This window comes from Sciurus carolinensis, chromosome 11, assembly GCF_902686445.1.
Source record: "Sciurus carolinensis chromosome 11, mSciCar1.2, whole genome shotgun sequence".
NCBI classification, from domain to species: Eukaryota; Metazoa; Chordata; class Mammalia; order Rodentia; family Sciuridae; genus Sciurus; species Sciurus carolinensis.
In genome coordinates, this window is record NC_062223.1 from 26979848 (window position 1) to 26990881 (window position 11034).

General features: G+C 34.6%; 1 pseudogene; it reads left to right on the forward strand.

Moving 5' to 3' along the window:
* The first annotated feature begins 5196 nt into the window (after positions 1 to 5196).
* Positions 5197 to 6126, forward strand: LOC124959829 (olfactory receptor 4A47-like; annotated as a pseudogene).
* The last annotated feature ends 4908 nt before the right edge of the window (positions 6127 to 11034 follow it).

Genomic DNA, 11034 nt, shown 5'->3' on the forward strand with positions numbered 1-11034 from the left:
TTCTAAAAGCATAAGTAAGAAGGCTAACACTAATAACCTCCCTCCAACTGATGCATAATCCTTTCTAAAGTCTATAATAGTCTGTGTTCAAAATGGTACGATTATTCCATCTCACCTTATTTTGGTCTTCCTGTTCCTCATCTCCAAATAAGCTCCAAATGTAGGTTCCTAGCTTATTTTCACATGGGTTTCTACTTCCTTATCTTGCACACCTGTCAGGTTTGGGTTTTGTTTTTTGTTTTTTGTTTTTTTTTTTTCATAGTGGATTTTATTTTTAGAGAAGTTTTAGGTTCATGAAAATTTGAGCAGAAAAAATAGAGAGTTCTTAAATAACCTCTGACCTGCCCTATAGCCTCCCTCCCTGTCTTAGTCTGTTTTCTGCTGCAATCCCAGAAAAACTGAGAGTAATGAATTTATAAAAAGAGAGATGAAATTGCTCATGGTTCTGAAAACTGGGAAGTCCAAGAGCATGTCACTGATTTTTAGAATAAAATCTCACAGCTTCTCACTATTATGAATGATGTCACTTGTAGGGTGTTTGTACATCTGCTCAAGTTTAGGAAATTTTCTTCTATTTCTAATTCACTGAGAATTTTTATAATGAAGGGTATTGACTATTTTAAATGCTTTTTCTGCTATATAATCATGTGATTTTACTTCTTTATCCTTTAGTCTGATGGATTACATTAATTGACCTTTGAATATTGAATCAGCCTTTCATACCTGGGACAATCTCAGTGGGTCAAGGTGTATAATTGTTTTCATACACTGTGAATTCAATTAGCTGAGAGTTGGTTGAGAATCTTTGCTGGACCACAGTCCTCCTTATTCTCATTTGAAAAGAACTTTAAGTGAAATCTGAATTCCGTATTCCCTGTAATGTCCTGCAGGGTTTGGTCATGTCCATATCTTCAACTTCACCTTGTTCTTTCCTTTCCCATTCTATTTCCCCTCAGATACAATGACCTTTCCTGAACTTGGTCAGCTCTATTCAACATTGGATCTTCCCACACATAACAGTAATTCCCACAGGAGCAACTGACTTCTCATCCTTTGGACTTCAGCTTAAGCATCACCTTTTAAAAGGGCTTCATCTAATCATTTCATTCACAAAGTGTCTCACTCCTCTTTTCCTTGACAATACCCTGTTAGTTGTCTGATTAACTCTGATCACAGATAATAACTACATTTTTAGGTATTCCCATTATTATCTTGTGACTCTAGAAAGCCAGTACAGGTAGGATTATATTCAGATTTTTTCCTTCTATCTTATTAACTATCCTATCTCCAACTAATTGCATAGAATCTGGAACAAAATCAACATCTTTTAATTTAAAAAGAATAAATGCATAAATAATTAGCTAATACAACTATATAATTCTATAAACATGGGTCCACTAGCACACTAATAGAAAAATGTTGAATATTAGAAAATTGAAAAAAATTCTCTTCCAAATGAGGAAAAGAAGTGACAAGTTCATTTTTATTTGTACTAACTAACTGGACTTATGTTTATTCCTGATTTGTATTTGTCCCATATTTCTATAACTATTTTTTTCTCATTACATCTTTTTTACTCTAACTTTATATCCAATCTGCTGTTATCATTGTATATAGATGTTATTTAAAATTTTATTTGGAAAAATCCAGTGAAATTAATTAAACAAGAATGATTCTTGGACACATTCCTGTTGCAGAACTTCATGATTAATGTTAATGTGGTGTCATAAAATAAAAATCTTCAGTGATCTTTGCCTGTCAGGTTAAAGATGCTGTCTTTTTAGCAACTGATAAATTATTTCAAAAGATGCTTTATTAGGGTTAAAACAAGGTATACAAATGTCAAAGGTATGAACTCTCCAAAAATCAAGTACAAGACCATACCATCACAAGAGGAGACAGGCTTCCCAACTGAATGGTAGTTATTATTTTTATTCAAGTTACCAAAAAGAACTTAGAAAACTTTTCTAATTAAAAAGACTAGCTCCTATCTTTCTATGTCAACATAGTTTGAATTTTTGATAAAATATACTAATATGGAAAATTGTAATTTTTCTGTCTGCACCATGAAATTCCTTTGAAATTAATCTACAATGAGTGTAATGATTTTCTGCAATATTTACAAGACATTGTATAAAATGTATAGGCATAATTGTATGATTTCAAATATATCCTGAAGAAACTACAGCCTTTAGCCTTCCATGTACATACTGGTTGGTAGAGGGAATTCTAGCTATTGATGAGTACACCTAAACTTCTGAAGGTAAGACTTCACAGTTGGTAGCAGAAACCACAATTGGAATTATCTGAACTTTTTATTAAACAGGAAATTATATCACTTAAGTTTGTAAAATTAAAGCATTGGTACAAGAAAGTGGATAGTCAGGCTGTAATTGGTAGTTGTCCTGAATGTATGCAAAAATTTTTAAAAATTAAATCAGAGATCAAATTATATCCTCAAGAATTATGCATCCATCTGGAAAAGTAAAAGACTTATAGTTAAAAGGTGATTCCTCAGTCAGACTAAGATTTCTGTTTTCAAAAATATGACCCCTGGTGTAGATACTGAGTCTTAATGAGTTAACCGAAACTCTGTGGCTGGAAGTTCACCTTATTTGATCAGCATGACACAAGGTAGGTACTGTTCAGATACATGTTGCTAGAATTAATAAATAAAAGATTATGCCAAGAACCTTTCTACAAGATTTATCAATTTAGATGTTGTTATAATTGCTCTGGTCTCTTAAATTAGCAATTACTACTTAGAATTGGTGGAAATAAAATGGTTGAAAAGCACAGAATGTAGTTTAAATGAATCCGAATGTTCCATATATCTAAAAAGAGTTAATAAACACACATGTAAAATTGTATCAGGTGCTCAATCTACTCTTTCCAGTAAGCCTACCCAAGCAAACGTTGACTTGTCCAATAGGTAATCTGAATATTCTATCAGAATGTGCTTCAATTTTATGAAGGAAATTGCTTAAATGTTATGGAAGAAAATCATTTGCAAAATTATCAGGAGATCTGGTGATAAATACCTAGCAAAGGAAGACAGAAACACTTATTTTATGACTTTTCAGGTCAATGTTCCTGAAAAAAAGATAAAATGATAAAGAAATTGGAAAAAAAAGTGGTTAAAAATCATTATGGATATCTGAGGATTTGTGAAAAGCTTTGAGCAGATGAACATGAAAATTTAAGAGATAAATTTGGATAGCTGCCCTGTATCACAGTCATCCAGGGTCACATAGACCATTGTAGAGACAATGGATTGATTTATTGACCATGAGATCAGAATCTCTCATTGGAGTTCTCAGTCAAGGAGTGAGATGATCTGATTAAGAGTTAAAACGCTAAGTTGGGCTGATTCAGCAAAACAGTTTCTTGGAGGCCAAAATGAAAGTTGGTAGACCTGTCAGGGGGCTACGGAAGTGGACCAGGGATGTAATATATATATGGAGGAGGATCTGATTTGCAAAACATTAAAAGGGAGAGTGAACAGGATTTATTGAATGAACAAATAAGTAACATGAGAGGAATAAAAGATTCAAGGGTATTGTCAGAATTTGGTCTGAATGGTTGCATGGAAAGAGGAAACATTGGTTAGATAAAGAAAACATAAGAAGTGAAAGATTTATTGTGGAAAAATTAAAAATTTACTTTTGAAATTACTAAATGGATACCATTTGGAGGTGTCGATTAAATGGATACAGACTCCATTAAGGGAGACACAGTGATGAAGATAGCAATTCCAGGGTGCTTTAAGCATTTACAGGTTAGGAAAAGAAAGAATATACAAGTAAAGATGGTAAAAAGAAGTTTAAGTGAATTGGTATGACATTTGAGACTATGTGATAATTATTGGTCACACGTAGTACCACTTAAAATACTGTGGTTTTATTGTGTTCCTTTCTTCCCACTCACCTCATCTTAATGTTGAGGTCCCCATCTCTACAGAATGTGACTTGATTTGGGGATGGAGTCTTTCCAGAACTCCTCAAATGAAACTAAAGGCTAGCCCCATCCAATGTGACTGGTCATCTTTCAGAATGGGAAATGTGGATACAGGGGATCAACACATGAATACAGTCGATCACCAGCAAAACCAAGGACAGGAACCTAGAACAGCCCCTTGCCTCACAGTCTTCTGAGGGAATCAGCACTGTCCACAGCTTTATTTTGAATTAGTATGCAAAACTCCAGGACAACAAATTTCTGTTGTTCAAACCACTCATATATGCTACTGTTAGAGCAGCTCTAGCAAACAAATACAGCTTTGCTAATGGGAAGCGGTGTTGGAATGCTGCTGTAACAAATATCCAAACATGTGGAAGTAGCTCTGAGATTGAGTAATGGGTTAGATACTGCGAGAATTTTGGGATCATGATAGAAAAAGCTTAAGTTTCCTTGAAGTAACTATAGCTAAAAATACAAACATTGAAAGGTGATTCTGGTGAGGGCTCAGAAAGGAAAGAGGAGAGCTGTAGAGAAGTCATTCTTGTATCAGAAATCATAAACATGGTAAGCACAATGTGCCTAGATATATGAATGCTAAGATGTTTGTGACCGATTGTACAATGGATGTGTATTGGTGTATTGGAAAGTGGAGGAAGGGCAATCAATCACTCTTAGCAACTAAAACAGTGACTTTGTGTCTATGATCATACAATAGTAATTTATTTTACTCTCTCTCATTATGCAGATTGCCTTAAGGGTATCTCAGGTATTACACCTGAGATTCTTGCAGCATCTACCCATTGACTTAATACATGTGCATCTTTTCATGGAATTCCTTTTTCATTCATATTGTTATGTCACTTCTCACTTAAACTCATCGTTAAGTATGGCTTCTTCTGGGAAGCCTTCCCAGATTCCAGGAGGCTTAACAATTCCACCTCTGTGGGACCATAATATAGCATGAGTGAACATGTTTATAATGATTCTTATTAAATTTGTCTTTAACTGCATGAATTCATCCTTCTGTATCAAATCATTTAGATCAGAGAATCCTACATTATTCAACTTGGTAAATCAGATATCTACAGCAGGTAGATGGATGCAAATAGATGCTTCTTACATATATTTTAGACAATGAATGGATAAAGATCAAGATTATAATACTTCTAAGGATGCTTCCATTGCTTTGTAGGTAAACTTCCTTAATATCTGGAATAAGCATCAGTAAAAGAATAGATGGAACACAGGAGCAATACAACTTACTTTGTCCTCTTGGGCCTCACACAGAATCCAAAGGAGTAGAAAGTACTTTTTGTTATGTTCTTGCTCGTCTACATCCTAACCATGGTGGGAAATCTGCTCATTGTTATGACCATAACCTTCAGTAAGACCCTGGGTTCACCAATGTACTTCTTTCTTGCTAGCTTATCATTTATGGATGCCATTTATTCATCAATTTTCTCTCCCAAGTTGATTTCTGATTTGTTCTTTGGGGAAAATACCATATCCTTCAAGCTTTGCATGACTCAGCTCTTTACAGAACACTTTTTTGGTGGATCAGAGGCCTTTCTTCTGTTGGCAATGGCTTATGACCGCTATGTGGCCATCTGTAAGCCTTTGCATTATTTAATTATTATGAGACCATGGGTGTGTGTTGTGCTGCTCGTAGTGTCCTGGGTTGGAGGCTTTCTGCACTCTGTAATTCAACTAAGCACCATTTACGGGCTCCCATTCTGTGGCCCCAATGTCATTAATCATTTCCTATGTGACATGTACCCCTTATTGCAACTTGTCTGTATTGACACCTATGTCATTGGCCTCTTGGTGATGGCCAATGGGGGACTCATCTGCACAACTGTGTTTCTGCTCTTACTCTTGTCTTATGTGGTCATCTTTCACTCTCTGAAGAACCTGAGTCAGGAAGGGAGGCGGAAAGCTCTCTCCACCTGTGGCTCCCACATCACTGTGGTTGTCCTCTTCTTTGTTCCCTGTATTTTCATGTATGCAAGACCAGCTAAGACTTTCCCCATTGACAAGTCATTGAGTGTGTTTTACACAGTCATAACCCCCATGCTGAACCCCATCATCTACACTCTGAGAAACTCAGAGATGACAAACACTATGAAGAAACTCTGGGGAGGAAAAATCACATCAGGTAGGAAATGAGTGAGTTGCCGACTATGGGGAGAGTCATTTCAGTATAAATCTGTATCCTTAGAGCATATAAGATTTCTAAAAACTAACACTAAATTCCCTTTTCTTCAAAAGCATTTCTGGTAAGTATAATTAAAGAACAAAACGTGTTTGTGCCATGAATTGAGTTCCCTGCTGTAATGTTAACTCTGTAATGTTTTGTTTATCACTGGACCACTGTAATGCACATATAGTAAGGAGTCCATAAATAAGATGCAATAAATTAATGAATGAAATTTTTGAGACACTGCAATGGTTTAATTTCTCTATTAATTTTATTCCTTGCTTTGTCACTCCTTGTCTTACATTTAGATTTTTTATTCTTTTAATTATAGTAGTTAAGTATAAAAATGCTATATAAACTCTCATTTTATTTGAAAGCAGTTATGTCACATGTGCAAATTTTATAGAATAATTTTCCTTCTAAAATAAAAATGGAAAATGTAATAGATGATGATTTTAAAAGTAAACCAACACAGTATGGTAAAACTGTAGAATAAATCTACCTATCCCAGAGTCTCTCAGTGCAACTCTCAGATGCATGCACCATGCTGCGCTTCTAAGATTCTTCAAGAAATCTTATCCTTTGTGCCAATGAAGGCGAACTGGGAGGACATTATGCTAAATGGTATAGGCCAGACTTAGAAAGACAAATACCGCACCCTGTCATGTATATGTGGAATCAAAAAGATACTCCAAGCAGAGAGCAGAATGGGAGCTGTCATGGGCAGGAGGGAGAAGAACTGAGATGCTTGTTAAAGAGTACAAAATGCTATTATGTACGATAAATGATTTCTGGTGTCTAATGTGTAGTGTGGTAACTATCATCAATAACCCCGCATTGCCCTTGGCACTTGACATGAAGGTAGATTTTTAGTGTTCTCACCACAAAAAAATTCATGAAAAAGTTTGCACCATGAGTGTCAATGATGTGTTAATTAGCTTTATTTTGGTGGCTATTTCACAATGTATTCATATATCAAAATATCATGTTGTACACCATAAGTATGTATGATTCCTATTTGTCAACTTATCCTATGTGTGTGTGTGTGTGTGTGTGTGTGTGTGTGTCAGTAGATTTGTTTTAAGCAAGCAGAACACAGATTTATTGAAAAGGAAAGAGAGTATAACACTCCCTAAAGTACAATGGAGGGTGCTGAGATACATTTGGGAAAAAAAAAAAAAAACACCAATACTATTACTGCTAAAAATATCAATGCAATTTACCATTCTTTGTAGTTATTTTTACCTATAAAGTCTATTCCAGAAAGATCCCCACTTTACTTAGGTTGTCTGTTTCTCTTTGCAGTTATGTCATAAACTTTATGAAGAGTGTGCTCATTTGGAGGTTGGTTGTCCAGTTTAGGAATGGCTTCTTTTTCTCTGTCTCTATACTAAATGACATTAGTATACTTATTAGTATACTTTCAATGATTTTGGCACTTCTTGCTGTCAATATTCTAACACTGTTAATTTCTTCTTCTTGTTGAGTTGGTTTGGCTACTATATCCAGTATAATATGAAATAATGGTGATGACAAGTAAAATTATCTTAATTTCTATTGTATTGTTTTTGTTAAAATAGAGAGGTGCATGGTATCTCAAAGTACCATCTTAGCAGTTTTATATGTGGTTACCCAATTTTATCTTTATATGTATTAATATAATCAATTATATCATAGAATTTCAGTGTAGTAAATTATCTGTTAACTATGCTAGTGTAGTGTTATATGACTTTCTTGTATAAATGGATTCTTGTGATTTTTAAAAATGATTTCTATATTGATTTTATTAGTAAAAATAATAGAGATTTATATCTGTGAAACTTTTTTTTGCATTTTATATACTAAACTGTAGCCAATCACCTTTTTCAAAGTTTTTTTAGTTGTAGATGGACACAATACCTTTATTTTATTATTTATTTTTATGTGGTGCTGAGGATCAAACCCAATGGCTCACACATGCTAGGCAAGTGCTCTATCACTGAGCTACCACTCCAGCCCCCAATCACCTTTTAATAAGTTCATCTCCAATTTTTTTATTTCTTTCATACTTTATGTTAGCACATTTGATTAGTTGACATGATACATATTTTACTCTTAAATTTTTATTGGTCTATTTTCTGTTTAGAACTTAAGTGTACTGATAGATCCTTAGCACATATGATGGTTCTGGACACAATAAATAATTGTTGATTAAATGCCTTATAGAACGAATTAGTTTTACTCTTCAAAATGTTTCATTTTCTGACACAATTTAAAAAGCATTGGATAATATTTCTTGGAAGGTTTGTAAGTAAAATAAAGTACATAGTCTCAAGCAGTTGTTCCAATTGTGGTAAAAAACTGTGTTCACAAAAAGAATTACAAAAGAAAGTTCATAGCAGATTTTTCATCATAGATAAATCCTGGAAACAACCCAAATGTTTCCCCAAAGTACATGGATAAACAATTTGTCTAATATTCACGTAGTGGAATATTACTCAGCAATAAAAATAAATGAAATCTTCTCAAATTAAAAAAAATCAAGTACAGATTTATTAAATGAGTATCATTTTTTTCAGGACTTGTGGATTACTGTGGGATGTTTTGTTTTGTTTTGTTTTGGTAAAGAGGATTGAATTTAGGGGAACTCAACCACTAAACCACAGCCCCAGTCCTATTTTGTTTTTTATTTAGAGACAGGGTCTCACTGACCCTGGTTGCTTAGTGCCTCGCTTTTGCTGAGAGGCTGTCTTTGAACTCAATCCTCCTGCCTCAGCCGCCCACGCCTGGTTACTGTGGTGTTTGAAAGGGATTTCTATATTGGTTTTTCTTAGTAAAAATAGTAGAGATTTATATATGTGCAACCTTTTTGGTGGAACTTAGGAACCCTTTACATGGTCATGATCTTGAGAGAGCATCCATGCCAGAAACCAAATTTGAGACCTGTGACCTGTGCTCACCTGTGGTAGATACAGTCAGTGGGTGGATATGACAAGACCTTCAGAACTGTTTGCATAAATGGAAGAAACAGTATCTTGCAAGTCTTTTACTTTTTGCTGTATTTTGAGTTCAACACACACACACACACACATGTATTTGTGTAAAAATTTTTTAAGTTTGGCTGAAATTCCTGGATACCATTTGCCCGCGTTTCCCAGGTATTCACATTTTTCTACACTTGCCTTTTCTTTTTAGTTTTCTCCCTTTGTGAATTTGTGTATATGAATATATGCATATTATTGTAGAGATATGCAAATGTAATTTTCACCTACCCATTTTCTCTCTCATATATGTGTATGAACTTATTGCTATTATATTCTGAAAGGTTCAGAATAAGTTGTAAACGTGATTTCCTTTCAGTCTTAAAACTTCTAAGCATTTCCAAAAAGCCAAAAATTTTATTAATGACAGCGGCACTATGATCAAAGTTAAAAAAAAAAAACTGAAAAACTACTGTCATATAATCTAATTTCCTTACTGTTATATCACCAATTACTCCAATAATGACTTCTTTGTAGGAAGAGAGATTCCAAGGTCACACATTGCATTTTCCTGTCCTACACTCAGCATGGCTTCATTTCATATGAAAGTATTCCTGCATCTTTCTTCCTATTTTCTAAAATCTGTTATTTTGTTGAAGATATTATCAATTCCTATTTGTGTTTGTTCACTGTTTCTTTATTTAGATTCAGTTTATGCCTTTGGCTGGAATAGCTTGCAAGGGACCCAGAATCCTTAGATACCTTACCAGGAGTCACTTGCAGCTGAGAGATCCATTACTTGTAATGTTATGTTTGTTTTTTTGGTTATGGTGGTGTCCCCTGTAATGGTGTCCTCATTGTAACACTCAGAGTTACTGCTTATAATACCTTGGGGGACAACTCATATCTAAAAAATAAAATTTGTATTTCTCTTAATATTGTGCAGTAAGAAAGGAATTTTGCTTGAGGAATGAGAGGTGAAAAAAGAAGTTTTAAGTTCCTTGCCAGTGGCCATAGAATAGTTGTAGAAGAAAAATCTCAAACATAGGATTCTTTTTGGACTCACCAGCATATTTTCCACAGCACTTCAAAATCTGGAGATTTAGGTTATTTCTACTCTTTATTCTTTCATTTCCCTTTTCTCTATGTCAGGGAAAGGAACTAACATTAGCAGCTCTTCTATCACTAGTCAGCTACTATTGTTTTCATGTGCACTCTCCTTTACTGGGGTATAACCTAGGGAATGAAATAACCAAGCTTGGACAAGGAAACGGAGCATCTGAAATGTATGTTTGACCAGGATGCCTTGTAAGTCAAACAAAGAAATAATTTTGCCCATGGTGTAGTTTCCATATTTCAGGCTAGGAGGAGGCTTAATCATGGATGTAGATGAAGTCAACATTATGACAACAGTAATAATTCAAAATAAAGGGGTCCTGGAGCTGATGTGTTGAGAGAGAGGTAATGGAGCAATGGAGCGACCAGCCTCAACTAGGAGACTCAGTCAGAGTGAGCACAGATGCTATTAAATACGCAGGCACAGAAGGAATTCATTGGCTCAGGAGCCGGGCATCATCAGAATTTCTTCATCTTGAAGGAGGGGGAAAAAATCACCATTTTCTACCTCTAACAAACTGCTATTCCGACCTAGAGCATTGTAGTTTATGTTTGTTTTTCCACTTCATTATGATGTCGTATATGAATTATATTTTTAAAATTAAGATACAAAATCAAATGTAATAGACTCCTGTGCTACTTTTCTTGATCAAAAAAAATAAGAAGATAATAGATAGTATTCTTCCATTCCTTTCTTTTTAAAAACAGCACATGCCTTTGCAAACATAAGTATCTGCACACATGCACACATAGAGACAAGGTAATATTGGTGTTTAGTGGTTTCTGTTTCCATAAAAGCTG